Raw genomic sequence first — 11,607 nt, 5'->3', positions numbered from 1 at the left:
TAAAAAAAAAAACAGTTAAAATCGTACTTATATACATGAAAAATTAAAATCCTTACATATATGTATAACTGCTCCCCACTTCAATGAAATGAAACATGCCTATAACCAGTGAACATAAACATAAATGACATAACGTTAACTATTGAGTAGTTAATGTTTACAGTGATCCAACCTTAAAACACAATTAAATTCTACATATTACCTCCCCTATTTTCTTTCTTATCTGCTGTACAAAATCAAAACTTAAAATCTTCTGAAAACACAAAAAAATGATATTTTAGAAACAAAAATAAATTTAAAGCTCGTAGCAAAGTATTTTTTCACTTACCAACCATGATTAGTCCGTCTGAAATGATTAGTTTTTAATACGCATTTATAAACTGAAAAAAAGTTATTGCAATCAATTAAGAGTTATTCTTTTTCATTAGTATTTCTCTTGATATCTATCTAAGATTAATGACCTATGCATTTTAATGTATCATATAAAATGCGATACATATACTTATGTTTATGAAAACACCGTCAGCCTAAAATGAAATTTATTGATTTTACTTTCTAATTTTATGTGAGACCTTTTGGTTAATTTATTTAAAAATGGTTTATACACTGTACCATGACAGCTTTCATCAAATTTTGGAATGGAAATATATTTAAAAAATATTATATTTGTTGCTCAATAATAAATATTTTTTTTATTAAAAATATTCCTTTAAAGTTTTTTCTGTTTTATAATGATTTTTTATGGTTTGATTTCTCCAATGAATGATATGGAGATAACAAACATTATTCAATATTAAAGTCCATAAAACAATACAAAAAAGGAGCAGAGCAGACAAAGACCTCCAAAACATCAGAGGTGGGATCATGTGCCATTAAGGGGTGAGCATTCCCTGTCGATCGTTCACATCCGCCTTGTGCTCCTTGTCATGATCGGGAAATAACGGAAAAATCCACCGTCAATTCAGTGTATAATAATGGACAAACAATTAGTATGAAAAACGTCAGCCAGCATTTGACTCAATGATAAATTGTATTTGCTGACAAGGCCATTGTATCGACTATAGAACTTACGAAAGGATAACTTTAAACGAGACTGCTAATATTCTTGTTTCATCAACTTGTTTATCAAAAATTTACCTCGTTTTAGAAATTGTTCATGCGTAGAGCATGCTCTAGCGCATCGAATCAGCTGAGATATGTAAACTCCGTATGCAGGTGATGAAGTTGACGATAGAAAAATTAAAGTCATCACGTTTATCATAGAGCTTGGTTGTTAAATTTCCATTAGTGTCTTTTTCAAGAAAAATATCCAAGTATGTAAAAGATTTATCAGACTCTTTGGTATCTTTTAACTCAAGCTCACCAGTATATATCGTATTGACATAGGAATGAATATTACCATTGTTAATTGACAATACGCCCTCGATATATCTAAATGTCGAGTTGAAGGCCACAGTAAGAGTTTTCTTCTTTTCACACATAAGATTGTGCACAAATTCTGTTTCATATAAATACAAATTGATATATTTACATTTGCTGTGTTTTATTTAAGGAATGTTTTTAAGTTTTGTGTGAGTTACTGGTGTGAGAATCACACAGACTTGTCACGTAGGCATATTTAGGCTTCATGAAAAATATGCCTACGTGCAAGTCTGTGTGATTCACACATCAATAATTCACACTAAACTAAAAAACAATCCCTATATTTACAATTTACTTGTTTGGGAGCACTAAAAATATACCAATATTTGAATATCTCGCTGCCCTATATCGTTGCACTATTACGAAAATCATTATCAAATCAATTTACATTTGGCTCAGTAGAAAAACACAGCGAATGTAAATACCAGTAACTGTGAATCATCAACTGTGAAATTGATCTGAAAACCATTTTCAATTTGACATATTATCATCGCTAGAAATAAAGCGTTCAAAAACGTGCGTTGTGTGACTTTGACAAATAATCACATTTACTATGCTTGACGCTAATAAAAACATTATAAAAGTACAAGTGATAAATACACATAACACACAAACCAAATATTGAGTAGTTTGTCTTGCTTATAAAACATGTAAAATGTAAATATAAGGAATGATCTTTAACTTTTGTGTGATTTATTGGTGTGTGAATCATCATTTTAGATTGAAAAATAAAGACAACTTTGATTATTGTTAGCGCTTTAATTGTACATTTTTTCGTTAATTTTGGTTTGTGAGCAATTCAACGTCACTCAGATTAATATTTACGTTATTTGTATTTATTAAGGATAAGGCGAGAATTTTAATTTAAAAAATCAATATTGCTAAAATGCTTCAATATATATTAAATATAAATGAATTATCATTTTTTGAGTGTTAGTCAAATGAGCCAATCGCTGCTTGAAAACAAATTTTCAAGTTAACGTGATACTCAATTTGTTTGCACACACCATTGCAGTTATGAGACTGCATCTTTCAAAACATGATAATTCAATGCTTAATTGAACACAACCGATGAATCGTAAGCATTAATAACTACGTACAGAGTTTGTGCCCTGTTTACAAAACTGGTTCATGTTTAACGGGCTTATTCAGTTTTTTTAAACTCTGTACAGAACACTGAGCAGGGATTAACGATAATCGTGAGGGGAGATTACATCTGAACATTTTTATTTTGAATTTTCTGTATTATAGTTTTAATAATTTTCATTAATACACAGCTAAATCCCACTTTTCTTAACTATGATTGATTGATTGTATACTGTTTAACGTCCCTCTCCAGAATATTTCACTGATAAAAATCACCATTGCCGGTGAAGGGCTGCAAATTTACGCCTATGCTCGGCACTCAACCATTGAGCAGGGATAATTTACTTTTAAAATTAAAAAAGTCAGGTTACGCAACTGGAAGAACCATTTAAGGCCTTTTACGACAAGCAAGGGGGTACTGAACATAGGATCAGTGCTCTATGGAAGAAAAAAAATATAATTTATTTAAGTTTAAAGACGTGTCAAACCCGACCAGAAATTCGAAGTTTTAATAACTTCGAGATAAAATGGGATTTTTATTATATTTTCTTATGAAATGCTTCTGCTAGATATAAGTCGTAATATTATAAAGAAGATTTGAGAAAATGTTAACTTCAACTCTGTTTTTATGCACCTTAAATGCATGTAAATTGATGTGTGCAATTCAAACAGTATAATTAGGAACACATCAGCATATTTATTAGTTATGTACGCGCATATCTTTTTATTGATTATGGCAATAAAAGTTAACTTTGTTTCTATTTATTGAGTATGAAAGTGCAAAATATCATTATGATCTGCAAACGAAATGAAGATTGTTGATTCCTTTTGAGTGATAAACGCTTTTTCTTACATTATTAACTTTATCTTGATTGATTAAAATGCTGAAGACTCCAATCTCGAATCTACAATCATCATTTTCACAACTCACTCTTTTTCTCAGAGCGCACTTTGTGATAGAACACGAGATTTGTCGCCTATCTTTGATTGAAATGTTACTTATAACTATACCTGTATATCCTTTAATTTAATTGTATTTTAAAAGCAGAATTCTGTACAAGGTGAGTTTTTTTAATTTATTTAATTTACTAGTACTTCTTTAAAAATGAGTAATATTTCTAAAAAGATATTCCTGCTGTTCTATTTTAAGACCAATGTAAGGGGGGGTCCTTATATTCACTTGGAAATTTTAAGACACGCAGAAGTTTTTTAACATAGAAATGGTTCTTCAATGTTGACTCTTAGGCAAGAAGAGTGATGGGAATTATACAATCATTTTTTTTTTTTTTTTTTGCATCGGCTGATCACATATTTTCTATCTTTCCAGCACAGAATACATGTATGTCAACAAAATTAAAATTTATAAAAGCTTTTACATAATAAACTGACTGTGATCTCAGACTAAAATGCATTTTGCCGACCCTTGATCCAAACTGTTCGCCTTCATTCCAAAGGTCTCAAACAGACAACTTGGTTCTAGGGTCCGACAAAATGTATTTTGCCTTCGAGCTCAGTCAATAAATGTATAATATGTACCGAGGCTTTATTTGTATCAAATAAGAAATCGTAGAAGTAATTCGGTACAATCTACATAAAAAATATATAACAGATTTTTCATTGTTTAATCCGTTTGAAAATTTTTTTAAAGTTATCTTCATGGCATGAATCTTTATTTTCAGTCATTCGTGGCGGAAAAGATGTCAAAGACCGTGGCTTTTATAGTACTATTGGTTTTTGCTGTCAGTGAAGCGTCGTTTGATTTATCGGTGGAATGCTTTAAAGAAATGATTTCGTAAGAATATAATTTGCGTTTAAATGCAAAGGTAAAATGTCTTGAACACTTTACATTTTATATTTTGCATACATGTGTGCAAAGGTTAAATGCAAGTTAATTTTACCTAACGTCGTAGTACATGTACTCATAATTGTAGTGTACAAATTTTAACTGATTTACGTAACGATTTAAAAATCTATCAAACGGTAGTTATTTTTAATTTTTCTCAAGATACATAACATATTTTTCAACCACCGCTCATTCCGGAGATGGAAAAAGAACAAGAGACCCATGGGCCTTATAGGTCACCTGAGAATCATGTAACAACTTTCCAACAATTGAATTTGCTTCGTGTTTTACACCAAATGCCGTGAAATTCACAATTTTGAAAGAGGCGCAATTGTTTATTATAGTTATACACTTAGCATGCTTACTTTGGTTTCTTAATACCCAGGTGTAGATCAGAATAACAAAAAGAAAATACATTTTCACTTTATAACTATCAGATGTATGACCCACCCCACGGGAACCACTGACCCTGGGGCCACATTTTTCAAAATTTTGGAAATTTTAACAAAATTTTATTTTTTAGTCAAAGAGTTCGACTGTTTTCCCGGCTGTCGGCTCAGGGACTGTTCAAATAGACTTTTAAAAAAGACTGTTGCCAGCTGACGTCATTTGGCGCTAAACTAAGTTATCTTTTCGTTCGGTAAAGGCGTTTATGGCCGTGGGCAACAGTTTGCACGCCGGTCCGACAGATCTATTATTTCCCTGTACCCCAGGAAACAAATATATATTATATTCATATATTATATCATATTTTATAGGCAACCATTTCAATTCTCATTGGAAAAATATCATGTGAGTGAGAAATGCAAGGAACAACTGTGGAGTGTTTCGCCAGAAGAAACGTTCATGTTATTACTACACATACTGGCTGAAAGTGAAAGTTTGGTATGTCAAAATTAGATTATCTGAAAGTATAAATAATTATTTGGAGTCAAACTCATTTTTCAGTTTTAACCCTCTGTAACATATCCCAGGCAATTTTACTGTATTTTATTAAGAGAAACACTATTATAATACTAAACTATATCTAACTAAACTTATAGTTGATCATACATGTGTATATATAATGATACAGGAAACGCAGATTTGCTAGAACCATTCAATTGATAATAATTTTTTTGCAATATCTACACTTTACAACAAGTATTTATTAAGCCACTGATTAAAATTAATAAATTATTGTATTATACTATTGATAACACACGATTCTATCATAAACTTACCTATACTTGTATGAAAAATATATTATTTGATTTTATTTTTATTTTCATATTCTCTTAAGAATATGTCAATTGCTACTGCAGGAAGAAATAAAATTTATTTGAGTGAGCAGGAGATGCATTAATTTTGAAATTGAAATTCTATTTTTTTATATCTTATATTTCAAAGAAACAGGTTAATGTTATGTTTAAACACACTGCTCTGACGGCACATTTTTGTTACTATTTTTAAGCAATCGAACGATAATGTCATTAAAACAATTCGGATGATCAAACTCTCCTAGATACAATAATTCTTAATATTTATTTGAAAATATTCAATTAATGAGGCTGGGACACAAATTTTAAGTAAAAGTTTTTTTTTTTATTCTTTATTATATCATGACTTATGTGTTGCTATAACATTTCAATATATGTTGCTATAGCATTTCAAACCGAAATAAATTAGAAGTGTGTCTTTCACCTCAAGGTAGCGCATGCAACAATTTTCATTATATGCCTCTCAATGTACTTCAAGGTACTTTGAACTTCTCAGAAATGTCTTATTAAAATTTTTATCCGGTAAAAGCATTTTTAGATACCAATGTTTATTAACATGATATGAAATTAGAAGTGATTTATGGAGCTTTGCAAAAAACCTTGAAGCACATTGAGAGGCATACATGTATAATGAAAATTGTTGCATGAAAATATTTAATTTTCAAGCTTCATTTAAAGACTTTTTGAATTAAATTATAAATTAAAAAGTAGTCCTTTCTGGCTGAGGGTCGGAATCCCTTAAGGTAGCGCTATTGGCCTAGGTCGCTAGATAGAATTAGACTCTTCCTTTTTCTTGCGCTTGGCACTTTGAAGTGAAAGTTGCTGGTCCTTCAGATGAGAGCATATTTAATACCTAGGTCCTGTGTCAGGTTGTCGTTGGCGCAATAATGATCCCTCACTGCTCATTGGTTCAAAGTGCAAAAAGAGGTCGAATTTTGAAGACCTTCACGTGTACAAAGTGACGTCTCTATATGAGTGAAAAATGCTCAAATGGGACGTAAAACAATCAATCAATTACACAAAAAACATTATCCACAAAACCTGAAAAGAATTGAAATTTTCTCGTGTCTTAACAGATGCGCCATACCAAATCATACTGTTTTTTTTTTTGTGTGTATAATGTTAATAAATTGTAAAAAATAAAATTAATAAATTAATAAAATTAAAAAAAAAAAAAAAATAAGTATGTATCGAAGAGTCAAAAGAATTTCGTAAGTCTTTAATTATGGTGATTATAAGAAAATTCTGAAAATATTATAATTAAGATTTTATGATTCTTAATCATTAACACTATTCTTTTTTCCATTTATAATAGATAATAATGCACTGTACTACATGTATATATAAAGATCAAATTCCTAACATGCATTAACATTTTTGATAATTTATTTCTTTTTTTTTCAGGAAAATGTCACTGCACCCAGAAAAGCAGAGCTTAAATAACTAAACTGAAGTTAATGTGCTCAAGTTAAACAATTTTATTGAAATTAAATTGATCAAAACCTTTAAATTCCTTAAATGACTTGTATCTTAATTACGTGTAGCGAGGGAATGGGGAACAAGGTTACATGATACAATTTTGAAAAAAAAAATCAACGCGGATTCAACCAACTTACACCTTAAGTTAGTTCCGCTACCCGAATACTTTTCTTTGGATTTGGAACAACAAATTTTCCTTCGATAAAAATGCATAACATTATAACTAAGAACTATTGAAATTCAAGATAGCTATATGAACCGTATACTGGAGTTTTTACCATTATGAATGATAACTATACTGGATTCCTAAATGTTCTAAAAAAAATCCCTACAATTAAACATACAATGCATGTTCCAGTAATTGTTGCCTCCTCCCTAAAATATTATGATAGCAGTGGAGGGAAAAAAATGCAGAATTGTTTTAAATTAATATACACAATTATTTCTCACAATAAATTGTTTAACCTCCACGTATACTTTTTACTTCATTGACAGCTGGTTTTTCTTCATAAAGAGGCCAACGACTTTAAAGGTCATTTTATCATTATGTTAACAATAAGTATAACAACTTTTCAAGGAACTACATTGATTTATGTTTTTACCCCTGATCCAAGGGCCCTGAAATTCACAATTTTTTTAAGAAGAGTCCTTACCGTATTTAATTCATCGCGACCAGGCTGCTGATTGATTGATTGATTGATTGTATATTGTTTAACGTCCCTCTCGAGAATTTTTCACTCATATGGAGACGTCACCACTTGCCGGTGGAGGGCTACAAATTTTGTCCTATGCTCGGCACTCAGGGCCTTTGAGCAGTGAGGGATCTTTTTCGTGCCAACACCTACTGCGACACGGGGCCTCGGTTTATACGGTCTCATCCGAAGGACCGGTCTCCACGTCCCGCAGTGGGATTCGAACCCGCGACGTAAGGATTGAATCCTTACTTCGCGACTCTAGAGCAGACGCTCTAATCACTGCTCCACGCGGGCGACCCAGGCTGTTGAAAAAAATGTTCAAGATATTAAAAATTTAAGTGCATTTCACTATATAATATAGAATTTTGTGTTATTTTTCCATTTTTTATGTAAATTGAGTACAAATTCAATATCTATTGATTTTCTATGTGTTATTCATATATCAAGTGCAAGGTTGTATTTGAAATTACTTAGCATTTATTACTGAGAGGTTGTAAAGATATTCCGCAAATGTTATTTACAAATTGTGTATTTGGACCAGGCGATTGAGCAATAAAGTTAAACACTATCAATAGATCAAATAATTCGTGTAAGTGGTCAGTGTTCTCTAGAAGTAACAATATTGATTTTGGTCAAAGTTAATGACTTTGAACGCATCCTAAATTGATTTTATGAAACACGGAATTCTAAATTTGGCAAAAGTAAAACTTCAATTAGTATTAAGGAACACTGATCACATGCTGACCACATGCGGTCATGTCACATGGGTACCGAAAAAGTTAACAAGTTGCAGAATTGTCATGGAAACCGGTTCTGGGGTATATAATGGCCGTGTGCGCCCTGACAACCTCAGTTGCGGTTTCTCCAAAATAAATCTATAATAGCTTACAACTTGTTTTCTTTTAAGGTACGTACATGTAAATTCAATCATCCTTATGTTTATAATATTCATGTTTATATACTTTGAAAGTTAACGCAACTGGAATGTAATATGTTGATAAAAATGAAATGTTATTAATAATTTGTTTCTTTTTCAGAGTGTTTTGTAAAATTAATAATTTTATTGATAAGAGTTGCGGTTTCTCCAAAATAAATCTATAATAGCTTACAACTTGTTTTCTTTTAAGACCGATATCATCAGAGGTTGAAAACAAGTGTTGCCATCCCTCACAAGCCAAGCGGGAATCAAGCTCAAACAAAAATATACAAAAATCAACTACAATAATCTGGTGGAGAATCTTTATTGTCCCGGACCATGGATCTCAGAAGTGGGCGTCAGACGAATTTTCAAGGAATGCTCCCATCGGGATCAACCACCCCAACAGCACCGCCTTCTGTTAGACTACAAGGATTGATGAGGGCAACTAGGCTCCTCCAGGATACGCCGATTGTTAGAGGTGCAGTTTTGTCCTCCTCTGTTCCTCCTTCTTATTCGTCTTCTTCTTCACTAATATCTTCAGCGGGCTCCGCACCGCTTACATATGTATCTTCATCCTCTCGTCCTCCTCCTCCATCATTTACTTCATCATCATCATCACAACCGACTTCATCGGTTGGTCAGACTGTGACGTCACCAATGCCAAATCATACGCCGCCCAACGTAATTAAGCTTACGCCGTATAAACAAGGCGAGCCAGCGAGTCAGTGGTGGGCTCTGTACATGTCTCTAATTGCTTATTTTGGCATGACAGAGTCAGCTGCTCTCTCGGCTTTTCCCTTTTATTTAGAAGGTGTGCCTAAACAGTGGTATTTTCAGCTACCAGAGAGTATGAAGTGCTCTCTGAGTAGTTTGAAAGCTGCCTTTCTTGAACGTTTTCAAACGTCAAAAACGAATTTTGATATCCACATATTAAATATAAAACAAAATTTAGAAGAATCAATTGAAGACTATTTGGCTCGAGTGACGCGTTTAACGACTGAATGTGACATACCCATGCATTTACTAGTGGGAATGGCTATTCAGGGGTTGAAACCAGCTATTCGAACAATTGTCATGCCGCAAAGCCCGGACACGCTAGAAAAACTCCGAAAAATTGCATTGGTGGCGGAACAAACTGTTAAATATTCGGAACCCGCAAATGTGTCATTTGCGGCTTCCATTCAAGAGTTAGAAGACAGGTTGATCACAAAATTAAGCACACAGTTAGAAGCAACAGCAGCAGCCATTACGCAACCTAGGCATTATTCAAATTCATTTCAAACAGCTCAAAATTTTGATAATAGATTCAATGGACAAAAAAGATATTTCAAAAATTCGGGGCAAAATCACAATACTTTTCAAAATTATTCAAACAATCATAAAAATCAAAAATGCCAAGGTTGTGGAGGTAACTGTATGTCACGACAGCAATGCCGCGCAAATGGGAAACAATGTTTAAAGTGCAAAAAGTGGAATCATTTTGCGAGTGTGTGTAGATCCGCAATGCGCGCTAACATCCCACAATAGGGGTGCGCGCCTATCCCTGGATTTTCCAAGGATGGGCACAAAGATAAGAAAGCTGTAACCTTGGGTTTAACGGTGGCTTTACAATCCCGGAGTACAATTGACATTGGGATTGGGCTTCGTAAAACCAAGTCATTGGTAGACACGGGGTCTCAAATCACTCTCATCAGCCATTCTTTCTTTAAATCAACAGAATTTAAAGACCATAAACTTTTAAAGCCAGACTATGATGTCATTAAAGGAGTTAGCAATAATACTCTTCCAATTCTTGGCAAAATCATTCTTCCCTTTGAAATTGACCACAAAATTTTTTGGAACCCAGTTCATGTGGTGAAAGGCTTGAATCAAACAGTTATCATTGGTGTTGATTTTATGGAAATGCATAATGTGTCTCTGCATTTAAAATCTAAAACAATTGAAATTGCTGACTCAAACAATTCTATTCCAATAGAAATAAAACATCATTTTGCAAGAACTGCTCAAAAAATTGTTGTTCCCCCCATGCATGAAATGATCATCCCAGTCAAAATTTCTAAATTACAACAGCATCAAAATGTGTATTTAGAACCCTGTGAAAATCTTGCCACTAAACAGTTACTTGCTGCAAAAACGATAGCGTGTGTTCAAAATCAACGCGGTATGTTTAAAGTTTGTAATCCTACGGCGGACGAAATAACACTCAGTAATAATACAATTGTTGCCACAGTAGACTGTGTCCACAATGATGAGATAATACCATTTAAATTCCAGCAAAGTACTCAAATAAATGCAACAAGTGTCGAGTCAAAACAGAAAGGTAAACAAAAATCTCCAATCACCTTTGATTTGACTAATTCTGAATTAAATGATACTCAAAAATCAGAATTGCACATGTTTTTAAAGAACTACAGAGATGTTTTTGCTACTGATTTATCTGAATTGGGAAAAACTGTTGGGAGATGCTCTCACAAAATAGAAACTTATGACGCGCCACCAATCTGCATGCCTTTTTATCGCCAACCCCCTCATTTACAAAAAGAAATTGATCGACAAGTTCAAGAATTGTTAGAAAATGACATTGTTGAAGAATCAAATAGTGAATATCATTCCCCTGTTGTTTTGGTAAAGAAAAAAGATGGAAAATATAGGTTTTGTGTAGATTATCGCAAACTAAACAAAATTACGAAACCTTTGTCATTTCCTTTACCCAGACTTGAATGTGTTTTTGACACTATTGCAGAGGCAGAATCTCAAATTTTCTCTACTTTTGATCTGCATTCTGGGTATTGGCAATTACAAATGGATCCGGAAACAAAACACAAAGCAGCGTTTATCACTCAAAATGGGGTTTATGAATGGAAAAGACTTGGTATGGGACTGAAAAACAGTTGTGTTTCATTT

This window comes from Saccostrea cucullata, unplaced genomic scaffold, assembly GCF_032062105.1.
Source record: "Saccostrea cucullata isolate Sc308-1 unplaced genomic scaffold, CSIRO_AGI_Scuc_v1 ctg8138, whole genome shotgun sequence".
Taxonomy (NCBI): Eukaryota; Metazoa; Mollusca; class Bivalvia; order Ostreida; family Ostreidae; genus Saccostrea; species Saccostrea cuccullata.
The sequence above is the reverse complement of the archived record's forward strand: the minus strand, read 5'-3'. Positions refer to the sequence as shown.